Here is a 16,867-nt window from a genome sequence, read left to right as displayed (position 1 = left end):
GGCGTCATTAGTACTATGAAAGAGGAAGCACAGGTACTACGGGATCTTACAGTGAGAGGCTCAAGTTAGTCTGCAAGATTAGAAAAGGCATCTTTGAGGATGTGACATTTAACATGAGACATAAAGTCTGGGGTGGGGTGATGGGAAGTCTAGGCAGAGGAAACAGACATGTGAAGATTAGAGGTCCAGAAAGAATGTGGTTTATTCAAGAATAGAGAACAACTTACGGTGGCCAGAAAACAGAAACTATGGGGAGAGGCGGTCATGGAGATAAAAGGACTTGGCTGAAGGATCTTGTTTGTTCAAAAGCATTTGTTTATATGGGCTAAAAGTCCCCAAAGATCAGCACGCTATATTTATACACAAATATTCTTTTAGCATATCATTAAGAACTTGCCCAACGGCAGCATATATGGAAAGATTCTGCTTTCTGGTTAATAGTTTTCAATGAAGAACTGCCTACATTCTCCAATAGAGTTGAAATCTATCTGCTGGTGGTGCTAGGACAGAAGGATAAAAGGTTCATAAGCAAACTGGTAAGAGCAAGCCAAATATAAAACCTGAAAGAGAAAGAGACAAGAACAAAGCATGCCTGGAGACAGAAATACAACTGAAGTTATTTCAAGGTTCTCTCTAACCAGACTGTCTTCTCTGGTCAGGTATTTTACAATACATCATCCATTATCTTCATGACAACCATTTGAGGTATTGTATTTCCCTCTTCAATATGAGGAAACCAAGATTTGGAAATGCAAATGAGTTCATTCAGTTAGCAAATACTTATTGAGTGCCTACTACATGCTGGTTTATTGGTGAATTTGAGCTAATGGATCTTATATTCTAGCAGGAACTTGTTCAAGTTCACACAGTTGATAAACGTAAACCAAGATTTTTCTAAATAGAAAGACTAGACTCTCCTTCTGTTACATCAGACTGAACAAGAAAGGGCTAATTTTTCTTTTTATTAAAAATGATACTGAGGGGAAGGCCCCATGGCCTAGTGGTTAAGTTTGGTGCACTCCACCTCGGTGGCCCAGGTTTGGTTCCTGGGTGTGGACCTATAACACTCATCAGCCAAGCTGTGGTGGTGACCCACATATAAAACAGAGGAAGATTGGCACAGATGTTAGCTCAGGCCGAATCTTCCTCAAGCCAAAAAAAAAGAAAAATGATACTGAAGGCCCTTGGATGGTTCACTCACAATAAATTGTATTTTAATGTCAGTTCCACTGAGCTCTTCATTATTCAATGGTAATTAGAACAGGTACTTTGATTTCTAGCTTAGAAAAAGATATCTCATGGGAGGCTGATTCACCCCCTTCATTAGGTAGGTAGAACCGTTCAGACCCACGAAGACTGAGAAAAATGGACACCTCCCAGCTGTGAATTGATGATGCTTGCTTCTCCTGGCTCCATGTCCCATTCTTCTTCAGTCTCTCTTAACTCCTGTTCTATTTGGAGCTCTCAGGAAAGAGACCTCAAAACCCAGGCCCTGTCTCTCTTGCAGGGACATTCAAGTTTCCCTCGGGCCCTGTTCATCATTCTGATGTGTTCACTTTGGTGTCCTAGTTCCAGATCCTTGACTTCAGTCTCCAAAGGACAAGGCAGAGATATTTATCTTTCCTAGTTTGTTAGAATTCCTCCCACTTGCCCGCTGCTGCCATCTCAACACTCCGGATTAGTGAAGCGTGCAATGTTCTCGCATACAGCATCTCCAGAGAGACTCCCACAGGACTGATCCTCCAGCAGTTCTTTTGAAGACCCTGATGCTTTGAGAGAGTAAGGAAGACAGCAGCAGGAGGAGAAAGAGGGGGTAGTGTTGCCCTCCCTCTGGCTCTTCCTTTTACACTGTTTTCCTGGATTATAAGTGGGTGGGGAGAGGTGACTGGAAAGAAAAAAAGGTTATTTTGTTGTTGCTTTATACTTTTTTCTACATCCTCAAAAACACAACCTCAACACAAACACATTTATAACAGAAAATTTCACCCACGAGACTTCTCTGTCCAGGTTTAGCAAATTGAAATTCTTTATAGATCTCTCCTTTATATCTTCCTTTTAGACCCTTTGAAGTCTTAGGCCATTTGTATATTTGTATGATTATGTTATCATTAGCTAAATTTTCAAATAAATACCAGTAAGCTACTCTGCCAGAAAGAAATAGCATTTTTCTAAGGAAAACACAAGTAGATTCATGCAGCATCAGGCAATCCTGGAGGGGTACAGCCTCTGTCTGCCCTGTGCTGTGTGTATTGTCTTGATATCAGCTCATATAACATCCCCACTGTCCCTTTGTGACTCTCTCACCAAGGAGACGCATATCCGGCGAAATTCATCTAGCGTGCAGTCTTGTACAAACAAATATAACTGGAGCAGACAAGAGATTAATGACTGCAACTAAGAGAACATTAGTAAAGCACACAACTCCGCCAGACTTGACTGCTCATAACCTAATGTGCTGACTTTCTGGGATCATCAGGAGAAGATACACAATGTGCTTTCTTTCTTAGTAGATGTTGGAAAGAATACGAGCTTATTCAGCATCTTCACTGAAACTTTGGCATCAAAAGAAAGTTTACAGTTATAGATTCACTACATTCCATGTAATTTTGAAGAGTTGTTTCACTTTCAGAGATTCTAGGGTATCATGATGCCCTGCAGATTCTATCTTGAAAATAGTGTATACCCGACATCTACTGTCATCTCTTCATTGTCACTGCTACCACCCTTTCTGGATGTGGTCATATCTTGCCTGGACTTCTGCATAGCCTCTAAATTGGTCTCCCCATTTGCACCTCTCCAATCCACTCTACACACAGCAGTCAGAGCTAAAACATCCACTCTTTGTTTTTCTTTTTCTTTCATTGCAGTAACATTGGTTTATAACGTTATATAAATTTCAGGTGTACATCTTTAGATTTCAGTTCCTGTGTAGACTACATCATGTTCACCACCCAAAGACTAATTACAGTCCATCACCACACACATGTGCCCATCACTCCTTTCACCCTCCTTCCTCCCCGCTTCCCCTCTGGTAACCACCGATCCAACCTCTGTCTCTATGTGATTGTTTGTTGTTGTTTTTATCTTCTACTTAAGAGTGAGATCATACAGTATTTGACTTTCTCCCTCTGATTTATTTCACTTAGCATAATACCTTCAAGGTCCATCCATGTTGTCACAAATGGCCAGATTTTGTCATTTCTTATGGCTGAGTAGTATTCCATTGTGTATAAATACCACATCTTCTTTATCCATTCATACCTTGTTGGACACCTAGGTTGCTTCCAAGCCTTGGCTATTGTGAACATAGCAGTGTGTGTATCTTTACACATTCGAAAACATCCACTCTTTATGTCATTCCCCTGTTTAACTCTCTCTAATGGCTTCTCTTCGAATAGAAGACAAAATCTGAAATCCCTAACCCGGGCTCTGAAGCCTTGCAGAGCCAGGCCCCTGTCTGCTTCTCTAGCCCCCACTTCTTTGCTCACTGAATTCCAACGATACACTGACTTTCTTGATTTCTCTTGAAACTTCAAGTTCTTTTCTACCTCAAAGATTTTGCTCACATTATCTTGGCCTGGAATGCTCTTCCCTCAGGCTTTGCCTCATTCACTCCTGTGCATCCATCACATCTCAGCTTAAATATCAGTTCCTCAGAGAGGCCTGTCTACTCATCCTGATCTAAGTCAGACCCTCCTATCATGTCTCTCATCGCACTCACTTTCCATATTTATACCTTAATTGTGTGTTTATTTCTTCTGTGTCTATCTCCTCCACTATAATGCCTTGGCCTCCACTGTTCCCAGTGCCCAGAGTGGTACCTAGCGCAATGTTATGTGCTCAACAGATAATTAGTCAATAAATGAACAGATGAATATTCTTGAAAGGAAGGGAATCACAAACCTCCAAAACACACCTCAGCCTCCATGTAGAAGCCCTCCTACAGACAGCATGAGACTTCCAGAGAACCCAGTGTAGCTCCTCCCTGACACATTTCACTCCGTAGTAACTGAGTTTTTGGGGATAGGGCATTCTACCCATATCTCTGCTGCTCCCAATGAATCAACTCTATGGAGGCCCTTAACAGATTCTGCCACCAACAGTCCCACTCCATCCTTCCATCCCCCACCGTTGACAACTTACTCTGAGGTTAGAGGGATGAGAGATCTTTTTAAAGACTCTACCCCTTACTACGATCATCTAAGGCCCTTCGTTATCTTCTTTTCCTAGATCCTGTGCCTGCAAGCCACCTAGGTCTACCCTTGCCCCTTGAAGCTATTTCAGACAAGCCCCAGCCTACCAGCTCTATTCATCAAATGTGCCTAAGATCCAAGCCCTGCCCCCATACTTACTCTTGACTCTCCACTTCATTCTAGGGTCCACCTAGCTTTTGAAATTCAGCTTTGTCTCCAAGTTCTGGCCCCGCTCTCAGTGCCTGAGTTCAATGACTGAAGGAGCAGTCCAATTTGGCCTTCTCTCCTCCTAAGGGCAGAGCTTGCATTCATCCTGTAGTTCTCTCATTTTGCTGTTTGGGGAAACTCTCACCCTGGCACCAGGCCTCTGGCCAGCACTCAGACCAAGCTTCAACCAGTCTCCCCCCAAGAGAGGAGGTCAGAGAGATATGGCCCTTGCCCACCTTTGAAGCCCTTTCCCTCTGGTCTTCCATGAGCATTCCTTTGGCCTCTCATCCTTTTGTGTGCTCAGTCCCGAACACTCTGCCCACCTCACCCCCACCCAACTGCTCACTAAATCCGGTAACCAATTCTGTCAAGCTCATCTCTAGATTTTCTAAGTAGCCTTTCCCTTCCCTCCTACCCACTCACCGTGACTTGTTCTCATTCAGCACACAATATTCTCTACAGAAAGGTGGAAAAAGGATAGACTCAAATTTAAATTCCATCCTTGTCACTTGCTAGCTGTGGGGCTTTGAGCAAATAACTTAATATCTTAAAGCCTCATTTTTAAAAAATCTATGAAATAGGAATAATATCCACTTATAATATTTTGCTGCTAGCACAGATGTGCCACATCACAGGCCTTCAGTAAATGTGCCCCGAGGGCCATAAAGAAAGCATGCATTAATCACTTGCAGGGACCTGGTGCTGCAGGGATAGCAAGGAAATGGAAGCCTTTTGACTATATAATTCTTCCAGATGCTGAGAGAAATCATGAAAGCAGCATAGCAAGGGAGAGACGTACGGAGAGGAAAGCAGGTGCTTTAGGCCATAAACGATGAGTAAAATATGAAAAAGAAGATGAGAAAGGGAAGCTTTCCAAGAGGGCCAACATGAGTAAAAGCTGAGCATATCATAGCTATGGGTCCATGGGAAGCAGAGCTGAAGAGAATGAAGAGGGTATGTTGAGGAAAAGCAGAAAATAAGCCTGAATAGATGGAGAAGAGCCAGCTCAGGAAAGACAAAACCTAAATGAGATCCAGGTTTCTCCTGACTTCTTGCCTCATCTCCACGGCTTTGGGCTTGCCTTTTGCTGTAAGTGAACGCTTCAGAATGCATCATCTTTAAGCGTTTGTTTATTTGCAATGCAATTAACCCAGCCCCCGGAGTGACAGCGTGCTCACCTCACCCGAGTAACTAGCTAATGTTTCTAAAATCCAAATTCCACCTAAAGTAATTGTTATGAGGATATTGCTGGAGATCCTGCCAATGCCTTGGCCTACCCCTGGATGTGATGACAGAGGTAGGGACCTCCCACTCTGCTCCTTGTCCCAGCATCACTCTGCTTGTTCCTTAAATTTTCGCTGACATCACGTGTAGATAGGTTGTGAAACATTTCCAGTTAATCCACATTTGCAAAAGTTCTTGAAATCTTGGTTCTTGTACAAAATGCCCTGTTAAAGAAAAAAAAAAATAGACTCAAGGTGAACTTCTATTTGTGCTTATTTCTTTACTTCTTTGTACTACCTCAGTATCTCCGGTTAGGTTATAATAATAATACCAATACGAGCTCCAGAGAAGTAAAACAACACTAACACTAACACTGAGTGGGTACTGCGTGCAGGCATTTTAGCTATATCATGACATGTATTCCTCACAACAGTTCTAAAAAGTAGGCACTATTGTCATCCTCACTTTAGATGAGGAAACTGAGGCTCAAGGGTGTGTCAAATAACTTGCCCAAAGTCGCACAGTTAGAAGTGATGGAGTTAGAGTTCAAACAAGGCACTCTGCCCCCCAGACTCATGCTCTCAACCCTCTTGCCATACTACCTATGTAAGGAACATCAGTGTCCTAATTTTACAGAGAGGGAGGTTGAGTCGTGAACCAACAAAGATAATCTCCTCAGGTTACTGAACTAGTGAATCGGTGGCAAAATTAGAACACTCTACAATCTTAGTTCCTTCTTGGCCCAATTTTTCTATCAACCAATCTGGAGAAAGATGTTCCATCTCTCATCATCATTCTTCCTTTTTGTTTGCTGAGGAAGATTCACCCTGACTAACATCTGTTGCCAATCCTCCACTTTTTGCTTCAGGAGGATTCACCCTGAGCTGACATCTGTGCCAATCTTCCTCTGTTTCATATGCGGGTAGCCACCACCGCTTGGCCACCGATGAGCGGTGTAGGTCTGTGCCTGGTGAACCTGGGCCACTGAAGTGGAGCGCACCAAACTTAACCACTGGCCACAGGGCCGGCCCCATCATTCTCCCATTTTTGATGGTTCCCAAGGCAATGGGATTTGAGCACAAAGAAACAAAACTCCATTGCAAAAGTAAAGCTGCCCCCTCAGCTTGAATTCCATTTTCCTAAAACTCAGGATTCTCAACAAAAACATAAATCAGTCAACCTCAACTTTCTGGCACACCACAGAGCGGACTCCACATGGTCCGAAGTCTACTGAAATGGACTTTCTTTCTTCCATGTAGTCTTTCTTCTTGTGTGTGAGGCCAGGAAATGTGAACATCAACGAGTGAGACCACAGCCCCCTGGAATTTCTTCAGTGCTGAGGTCACTACATGTAAAGACATAGGAATTATTACTTTTAAACACTGGAAGTTTTGCGGGTTCTGTTTAAATCCCAGGTAGGTCCTTTAAACTGCCTCCTCCTTCCGCCTTAACCAAGAAGGAGCAAATAAGGTTTGGGGAGCAAACCCAGGCTCTCCCTGTGGGAGTTGCCTAGAGAATTGATGACATTCTCCCTGGTTCTTGGATACATATTTAGAAATACACACAAATCTTAAGTGTTGTAATCCTATAGAATTTTTTCTGGTTTCTGACTTAAGAGCTGGTTGGTACCTTAGATTTTGACACAGTTAGTAATGACAAAGATTTAGAAAAGAAAAATTGGGTTGAGCTTGGTTCTCCTCCAGAAACATCAGCAGCTACAGTATTGAGAAGACCTTACTGGAGATGGTCTCCTCTCTAAGAGGTAATGATCCTGAAGCAGGCTCTGGGGGAGGTCCCCGTGCATCGCTCAGCAATGACACGCTGCAGGACGACGGACAGATGGCAGCCAATTCTGTGCACCAGAGCCAGCCAAGATTGAAGTAATAATAGAAATTTCATGTGGCCTGCTCTGTCTGTCGAAAATAGTCCAAAAGTTTTCCTACAGCAGCCAACCAGAAGCCCTACCCAGAGCCAAAGCCAACAACTGGAAACAAAGCTGCCAAACCCTTAGTTCCTAGTCTGTGTCATATTATTTTGTGTTTTTTATTTTTCCCTTGGCGTTTTGAACTTAGATGGCAGCTCTGGTTGATATAAAAGCGCTAAGATTTCTTGCTGCAGCCTGTTCAAAAGTAGTGTCATTGAGGGCAATGATCATCTGCATGGAGTGGGGGATATGCTGTGGAAAGAAATTCTTTCCACGTGCGCAAAATGAGGATTTTTCAGGAGTATGAAATAATCATTTTTAGTTTAGTTTTCAGTTTGTGTATAATCTGGCTTAACTGCCCTGTGTTGGGGATACACTGATGATGTTCATTCTTACTCTCTGCTTGCCACTGCAAAGGGGCCTCATTTAGGTTAATATCATTTTTAGCAGGGAACAGCTATATGGAAATTAATGAAGTGGAATACCATGTCTTCGGGAGCACTGTCCTCCTATGAGAAATTGGCAAACGGGAGCTCTTCCTGTTAAAAACTCAGCTGTGTCTTTCACGAATACTCAGGAAACTGAAGCTCAGCTTCCCTCAGATAAGTTTTATGATAAAAAGAGAAACCTCTCTTCAAATAAATGAATCCTCAGAGTTAACAGTAGAACCATAGACATGAATTTGTTCACAAATATTTCACATTTTCTGATCTTCCCATAATTCTGTTTTTACTTAGGTTCTTAAATCTAATACAGAGAGTGAGCCAGGCAATGGGAAGTACACAAAAAATATTGAAGTGGATGACTTCATCTGTGTTGAACCAAGCATATTATTATGTGTATAATTAATAATAGCATAAGTTGAATTAATAAGACAAACAGAGAAATAGCCAAAAAATCCTAGCACCATAAGCATAGCCCATTCCTGAAGGGAAAGATCACCTCCAACTTGAAGACATCTCTGGGCTCATGGTCTTACTTTCTTAGCTCAACACACATATGCAACGTTTGACTGCCCTGTACACCCATCGGCCCTTACAACATCTCTAGGAGATGAGCAGATGAGGGTATCGTTGGCTCCATGTCTAGGAGGGGACAGACTAAACATGTGGAAATTAAATGACTCACCTAAAGGCACTCAGACGCCAGTGGGGGAACTGAGATTAGAACCCACAAGCTTCTGCTTTCTGTGTGACTATCCCACAGTCCCGCGCTGTGAAGCCAAGCACGACCCCAGATTGCCACCGAGAAACTGATCCTTCCTTGTCACCACCAGACAGTGCCTTTCCTCTGGGTGCCGGGGTGAAGGGAGAGACACCCAAGCCAATGTGCTCAGCCCTTGGAAAGTAAGAAATTCAAACATCTTTGAGCTTCACAGTTTATTTTTGAAGTGCCCATCTCAGTAGGTAGATAAATGGTAAATAATTTAAGAAAGAGCTTTATCTTAAAAAAAACTAAGAGTTTAAAAGGGCAATTGCAGCGGGCTTTTTCCAGATTAAAAGGATCTGAAACATTTTTGTTCAATGAACTTAGAATGAAGTTCAAATTCAGTTCATAAGCTTATCTCCAAATTTCATTTTTTAAAGTACCTCAAACATAAACTCCCACTCAACTTGATCAAAAGCCTCTTCTGCTTCAAGAGACAGAGCAACAATCAGCCCTCTTGTTCCTTCAGCCAAGTCAGTGTTCTTAATCAGCATAAAAAACATAAGAGCCAAAGGGTGGTTTTTAATAAAAAGTGGTTTGATGAGGCTCCAGGCTGGTGGCAGCTTTCTCAGCCCAGAAAAATACGAGTCGACTCCTCAAATACGCAAACAGGCCCAAGGACGGGGGCCAATTCCAGGAACGAGCATGTCTTCAAGGCTCAAGTCCTCTGTTGTGTACTCCACCTCACTCCCCACCTCCCGTCCCCGCAGCATTCCACAGTTCCCACCCTTGTTCCGATCAAGGTTTTACTGCCCTTTCTCCTTCCTAAATATAAGTCACTTGGGCTTTTCTTTCTCTTTCCTTCCCTCTCTCAACGATTTGCTCCTAAAACCAGTGGGTGGGCCAGAGCACCTAAGAGGAGAGTCTTGACGGTCAAAGCCAGCTGTCGGGGCCCCAGCTGGGTGAGAAGGGTGCCCACACAGGAGGGCTGCTCAGGGTGGGGTGTCAGAGCCTGAGCCGGGTGAGGGCAGTGTTCCTGCAGGGGGCAGCCTGGCTCAGGGTGGCAGAGTCCGAGTGGGATGAGGAGGGTGTCCCTGTGGAAGGGCAGCCAGGTGTGAAGTGTCAGAGTCCAGGCGGAGTGGGAGGACATTCCTCCATGACTAAGAGGACAGAAGTGGAATAGGAGACTGGTCACATGGAGGCAGTAAATCAAATAAGTAACTCATTGAGGATAATGGGAACAGGTTTCTCACTGTTGGCAAAGGGAGTCACAAATATTGAAACAGAGAAACCTGGAATGGACCCTGTAGTTGTTGGGTTAGAACTGGAGGTATCCAGGTGAACTCATGGTTTTCAATATGGTTATATAGATATATAAATAAATGTGTATATACGCACATACATGTTGTGAAATGTAGAATAATGGACCCCCATTCCCCAAAGGTCCACCTCCTAATGCTCCAAATCTGTGAATGTATTACCTTCTATGGCAAAAGGGACTTTTCAGGTGTGATTAAGTTAAGCGTCTTCAGATGGGAAGATTATCTGGGATTATCTGTGTGGGCCAAAATAATAACAAAGGTCCTTGTGATTACACTGGAAGGCGGGAGGGTCAGAGGCAGAAGCAGAAATGTGATGACAGAAGCAGAGGTCAGAGAGGAAGAGAGAGAGATTTGAAGACGCTATTCTGCTGGCTTGAAAATGGAGGAAGGGGCCGCAAGCTAAGGAATGCAGGCAGCTTTTAGAAGGTGGAAAAGTCAAGGAAATGGAACTCTTCCAAAGCCTCCAGCAGGAACACAGCCCTTCTGACACCTTGATTTTAGGACTTCTGACCTGCAGAACTGTAAGGTAATAATTTGTGTTGTCTTAAGCCACTAAGTTTGTGGTAATTTGTTACAGCAGCAATAGGAAAGTAATGCATGTATATATCGGTTAGTTCTGTCCAGGGAGAGCTCCTGGAAGCTGCCATACCCCGAGAACAAGGAGCACACCTACGTTATAGACACCATTCTCCACCGAAAGGAACGAGGGATCCCTGGAGAAACAGCTGATTCAGGGCTGAGCCTGAAAAGTACAACATAATTCTGGAAAATGCTTTGTATCAGAAAGAAAGGAAATGTTCAAGGAATGGTGAGGCCTTGTCAAAAGGAGATAAGACTCAGTTTGAAGGAACTGCTGTTGGACAAATCAGGGACAATCTGATCGTCAAATAAATAATGATAGTAACAGATTATAAACCACTGAATAAAATAGAAACAGAGCCCATAATGATATAAATTAATATATGAATAAACTAAGTTTGATTGGAAATGGGACATTTACATCATTTCAAAATATCTCCCCACTCAATACTAATTAATCACAAAAGGGAAAAGAGTAGCTTTACATCAAAGCAGCTTGGCAGCTAACACCTTAATCAAATAATCAGAGTGAATATTATCAGTAATGGAACAAATTAAAATAGTGTGCCACTTGATAAGATGCAATGAGAAGAACACAGCATCATGTCTCTGATATTCTGGCCAAAGATGCACAGGCTGAATCTGATCATGAGGAAACATTTGACAAAACAAAACTGAGGGCCAGCCCAGTGGCGCAGTGGTTAAGTTCGCACGTTCCGCTTCTCGGAGACCCGGGGTTCGCCGGTTTGGATCCCGGGTGCAGACATGGCACCGCTTGGCAAAAGCCATGCTGTGGTAGGCGTCCCACGTATGAAATAGAGGAAGATGGACACAGATGTTAGCTCAGGGCCAGTCTTCCTCAGAAAAAAGAGGAAGATTGGCAGTAGTTAGCTCAGGGCTAATCTTCCTCAAAAAACAAAACAGAAACAAAACTGAGGGGCATTCTGCAAAACAACTGGTCCAGATTCTTCAAAAGTTTTGAGATCATAAAAGTCAAGTAATGACAGAGGGATTCCTCCAGATTGGATAAGATTAAACAGACATGACAACTAAAGGCAAGGTGTGATTCCAAATTGAATCTTTTTGCTATGAAAGAATTGCTAAAACTTGAATGGGATTTGAGTGTTAGATGGTAGCATGTATCAGTGTTAATTTCCTAATTTTGATGATTGTATTGTGGTTATGTAGGAGGGTAAAGTATTATGGATTATGGCACATCAGTTTGGCAAATTACTCTCATATAGTTCTGGAACAAAATTCTTGGTACTACATTTACAATTTTTCTGTAAATTGAAGTTAATTTAAAAAATTTTTTAATATTTATCATTTTGTCTCAAATCCTTTTGTTATACTATAATTAAGTCTTCTTGGGGCCAGCCATATGGCCTAGTGGTTAAGTTCGGCATGCTCCACTTTGGTGGCCCAGGTTCGTGGGTTCGAATCCTGGCTTGAACCTACACCACTCATCAGCCATGCTGTGTGAGCAACTCACGTATAAAATAGAGGAAGATTGACAGAGATGTTAGCTCAAGGTTAATCTTCCTCAGCAAAAAAAAAAAAAAAAAAAAAAATCATCTCCCTTCAGCAGTTGCTTCAGGTCTCCTGGTAGAAATGGATATTTCTCGTGTTCTCAGGACTCAGAGCATCTTCAGGCCACACACCTTAACGGAGGATGCCTGGTGTCTGGGGCATGGAGTCTGGCAGAACTTTTCACAGCCCTGATTGAATCCCGGGTGGTGTGAGATGGTGAGGAGAGGTGTGAGAAAACGATTTTGAAAAGCAATCAGAATGTTCTTGCTTCTCTTTTTCCATTTCCTAACATCTGATTAAAAAACCCAAGTTCACCATGGAGTGTCAAAAAGAAAAGTTGACTATCACCTGTTAGCATTGTTGCTTTATGATCAATTTAATCCTTGCATTCTCTCTGTTAGAAAAAAGCAGACCAACCTTTCTGAGAAACTTGGCCTGAAGGGACGAGGTTCTTAGAACGTCACTGTTTTCTAAATCCTGGCTCTTCTTTCTTTAGCTTTCCTTAGCAGAATAATCCCATTTTGCTTGCACATTTGTGTGTACTTATACAACCCTAAGCGATAGTTTAGGCTTCAGAGAAATCTGGCGAGGTGCAAAATACAGTTTAAAGTAGAAATTAGACTTGTCCATGTCCGAGAAGTCCAAGGTTCTTATGCCACCCATTAAAAATATATATTTGCTTTGTTAAAAAAAAGAGTTATAAAATATAATTTGGGACATCCAGGAAAAAATAAATATGGATGCAGTCTTAGAAATTAGGGATTTATTGTTTATTCTGTTAGGTGTGAGACTGGTGTTCAGTTATGTAGGAAAACATCCTTAATATGGGGCATGTGTTTAGAGGTATTTCGGTATAAAATATCATGATGTTGGTCATTTTCTTTAAAATGTTTCCTATGTATATATACGTACACATCCACATGTGAATCAAATGTGATAAATTGGAAAAAAGTTAACAATTGTTGAATCTAGGTGGTTGGTGTACGAGTGTTCATTGTACAGATTTTGTGGGCTTCTAAAACCCTTGCGGTAAACTATCTTCTGTGTTCTAACATCCATTCTCTTTACCTTTCTCACGAGCCTACCTCAAAAAGACTTTTTGGGAATTTTTGATGGCGTCACATACTACCTATATTTTAAGAGGAATTTAGCTGCTCTGTAGTATACCAGGTTCTTTTGGGGGACTCAGAAATCATTATGCACCTGCTTTTAAGTTCAAGACTTAACGTTGAGGTATCCTATACAGGATGCCTGATATAAATTCCCTCATCCCTGGAGGAAGGTGGGATGTTAGATGGGGTTGTTCACTTAAGAAAAGCTTATCTTTCCCCAGGGACATTGATTGTGCCCGCAACAGCCCTCAGCCTCTCTCACAGCACTTTTGCTCTTCCCCGTCCCTGCCATGCCCAGACAGATAAACACATGCACAATCACACAGAGGTCTTATTTGCCATTCAAGGCTCAGTTCAGTTGTCACTTCCTGGCTCCTCCAGGCACAATTAGTTGCTCTGTTCTCTGGGCTCCCAGAGCATTTTGTTGATGTCCTTGCCACTGCACTTACCACTTTGGTAATTTATAATTTTTTTCATTGTCTTCCCCTTTAGGCTCTGAGCTCTTCCAAAGAGGAACCATGTATTATTTATCTTGTAGTGACTGATACACAGTAAGTGCTCAATAAAAGCTCGTGAGTGAAAGAATGAATGAGTGCATGAATACATGCCTTTGAGTTGGGGTCTAGGCAAGGGCTAACAACTCGTAAAACTGTGGGAGCCATCAGCAGCATTTCTAATACCATTCTTCAGACCCTGATACTTAATCTTCAGATCCTGGTACTTAATGCCACACAGAGGCATTAAATAGCACCCACTGCACACGAGATGAAAATCAAAGGACATTAGAGGTATTTAAAGCCTAAGTCTTTTTTCCCCAACAAGTTCACTTCCTTTCACAGCTTGAAAATTAGAGCTCTAATATCCATGCAGAACATCCATCAAACACTTCCACGGGATAATAAAAGTCACAAAATATTCACAGGGGACATATGGACACTCCAGACAGTTGGGAGTGGTGACCAAGCAAAAGCACTGAACTCAGGAAATCCATCTGGAAAGGAAACTTTTTGAAGAATTAAATGTCAGCTAACATTTACAGCAGACTCTCTTCTAGGGGCTTTAGGTATATTATCACATTTAGACCTCACGACAGCCCTATAACGTGGGGCCCATTACATATCCATTCATAGATGAGGAAGGGGCAGTGAAGTCACTCTCCCAACAATCACTCTGAACCAAGGCAGCCTTGCTCCGGAGCCCATGCTCCACATCACACTGGACATCAGGGCACCTTGCCGTGTACAGATGTGCAAGACTCATTAAATATTAGCTACGTATTATCAGCCATCTAGTTGACCCACTCAAGGTCTAGAGAAGGAAGTTAAGACCATAGAGGTGAATGGCCTGTCCTGGTTTATAGTGATTGTTCCCAGGAGAGTTGGGCTAGAACTGAGTGCCCTGGTTGCCAGCCCAGTGTGCCTCGTCCCCTGACACAACACCTCTCTTCTCATCTTCTCATAGTGCAGCATCTGGTAAGTCAAGCAGTGTTTATCATGAATTCTCTGGTTGGTTGGTTTAGGGGTAGTTGGTGAAATTAGTTGGTGTTTCTTAGCAAATGAATCTCAGGCTGCTCATCTCACCCAGACAGTTCTGTTCAATATGCTCCGGCTCAGTTAATACACCAGTAATAATCACTGTGAATGAGATAAAAACTGAAAAAAAAATAGACGAGATGTTTACAGCTGTTACCCCTTTAGCAAGCTTCAGTTTTTTCACGACTTGAAACAAAATGGGAGTCTCTGTTAGAAATGCATGTTATTAAATGTCGATTTTCTAGCAACTGAACCCTTGGACACTCTTGTCTAACTGAAATAAACTCCACTTGTGCTTCTCCATGTGTGCAGAGCTTTAATTAAAGGCATTTGATTAAACATTTTTCATCTGACTTAGAAAAGAGACCCACCGGGAAGAGAGTGTACTAACCAAAATGATTTTCTTTTTAAACTCTTGATCTTTCTGCATGTATTTTTAAATTCACTTATCATTTCATTCGTTGTCACCAAGATTTTAGATTTTCCAGATTTAACCTGAAATTAAATATAATGTTAGCATGAGTTCTAGATTTGTTGAAACTTGAATGCTGAATAACTCACCAGCAATTTGCAGTTTTATTCTCTACCCTCCACCCTTTCGGGCAATAGTCAGACAAGCTACTAACATGTTTCAGAAAGCTGTTTAACAAAGAAAACAGTAATCTTTGCTGTCAAGTCCTATGTGAAACAAACACCCTTCTGTCTTCTCTCTTAGAAGGGCGGAGGTGTCTCTCCCTCAAGAGGCCTCCTGCCATTCTCCCCTGGGGAGGGTACATTTCCCAGGATGCATCTCTTTCAAACATCTTTGAAAGCCTAGTTCTTTCTTTCAAGTTTACTGTGCTATTGAATTGAGACAAGTAAAATGTGAATGTGTCTAGGCCATTAGATACCATGATTCTTCCTTCAGAACCTGCTGGAGAAGTCATCCAGGATTTTATTTCACCTTAGTTGTCTCAGAACCAGAGAACCCAACCAACATTAGCGTTATAACCGTCAGAGCAACCACCGCTGTTTGAGAGCCTACTGGATGCCAGATATCATGCTCCGGGCTTACCATGTTATCTGATTTAGCATGAATGGATCACCTTCTTAGAAACAGGGGAGTCCAGTAAAAGCAGGCATTTTTGTCCTGTCAAGGCAGTTCTGTCTTTATAGGTCAGAGACAGAAAGGAAAGGAGTTGATATGCATTTAGTTTTTCCTTTTGAGAAGAAAGTGACCCTTTGATATGCTGCATTGGCTATTTTGCTGGAGGCTCTTCCACTATTTTTCTTTAATTTTAATGTGCAGTAATCTTGATTCTTTAATGAGCAATCATGAGAAAGAACGTCCTAGTCAAGGTGAAAAGGGGCAGAGGTACAGACCAAGTTCCATCCTCTGCTCACTTCTTTGCCCCCTTCCCCCACCCTAAGCCTGACATGCTCAGGGCTGGTCAAACCACTTCTGCCAAGGCCAAAGCAACCTGCCCTAGCACACTTCTCCCAATGTCACAGGATTTCTGCTCATCAGAACCAAGGCCATCCAGGCCGCCAACTCAATCTAGATAAAACTACCTGAATTGCTAACATTCTATAAACTATGACCAAGGACAGGATGGTACTTTGTAACTGTAAGAGCGAATATAGCTTCTCATTCTCAGAAAGAAAATAAAAAGATCTCCTCTCAAGTTCTTTCCACTGAATGCTAAGGGGAGCCTCATAGTGTTAGAGTGTGATTCTGCCAAGCAATAAGGAAGCAAACAAAACAGAATAGAAGACCCCTTGTGCTTCAGAGGTCTTTCACAATGCTGAATGTTTTATGCATTATGAACTGAGGTCATTTTTCTTTATTAGATTTTACATGGAGCTGAGGTAGCCAGTAAATATTCCAATTACCCAAGAAGGGGAAGGATTTTTGAACTCGTCAGGCCCTCTCTTATTTAGTTCTTTTTTTAAAAGATATTTATTATTATAATGCCGAGCAATGCCTTTGGTGCTATGAAGAATTTAAAAAGAGAGATGACTAAGATAGTCTTATTTTTGGAGTTTATCATCTAGTGGAGAAGACATGTCTATATATAATACAAAGAGTAAGTCAAGAAAAAAGAGAGGCAAGAAAAGC

At 42.2% G+C, this 16,867-nt stretch overlaps 1 long non-coding RNA gene across 1 annotated transcript; it reads right to left on the bottom strand.

Annotated features, from left to right (window-relative positions):
• Nucleotides 1–5,512: 5,512 nt before the first annotated feature.
• LOC111775313 (uncharacterized) lies at nt 5,513–8,886 on the bottom strand. The gene is made up of 2 exons (XR_002810862.2): nt 8,677–8,886; nt 5,513–5,848 (listed from the first exon to the last, which is right to left on the bottom strand). It is a non-coding gene; the product is annotated as an uncharacterized lncRNA (long non-coding RNA).
• Nucleotides 8,887–16,867: the final 7,981 nt, after the last annotated feature.

Source organism: Equus caballus, chromosome 10, assembly GCF_041296265.1.
Source record: "Equus caballus isolate H_3958 breed thoroughbred chromosome 10, TB-T2T, whole genome shotgun sequence".
Taxonomy (NCBI): Eukaryota; Metazoa; Chordata; class Mammalia; order Perissodactyla; family Equidae; genus Equus; species Equus caballus.
Note: the sequence above shows the minus strand (reverse complement) of the source record. Positions and strands in the feature narration are given on the sequence as shown.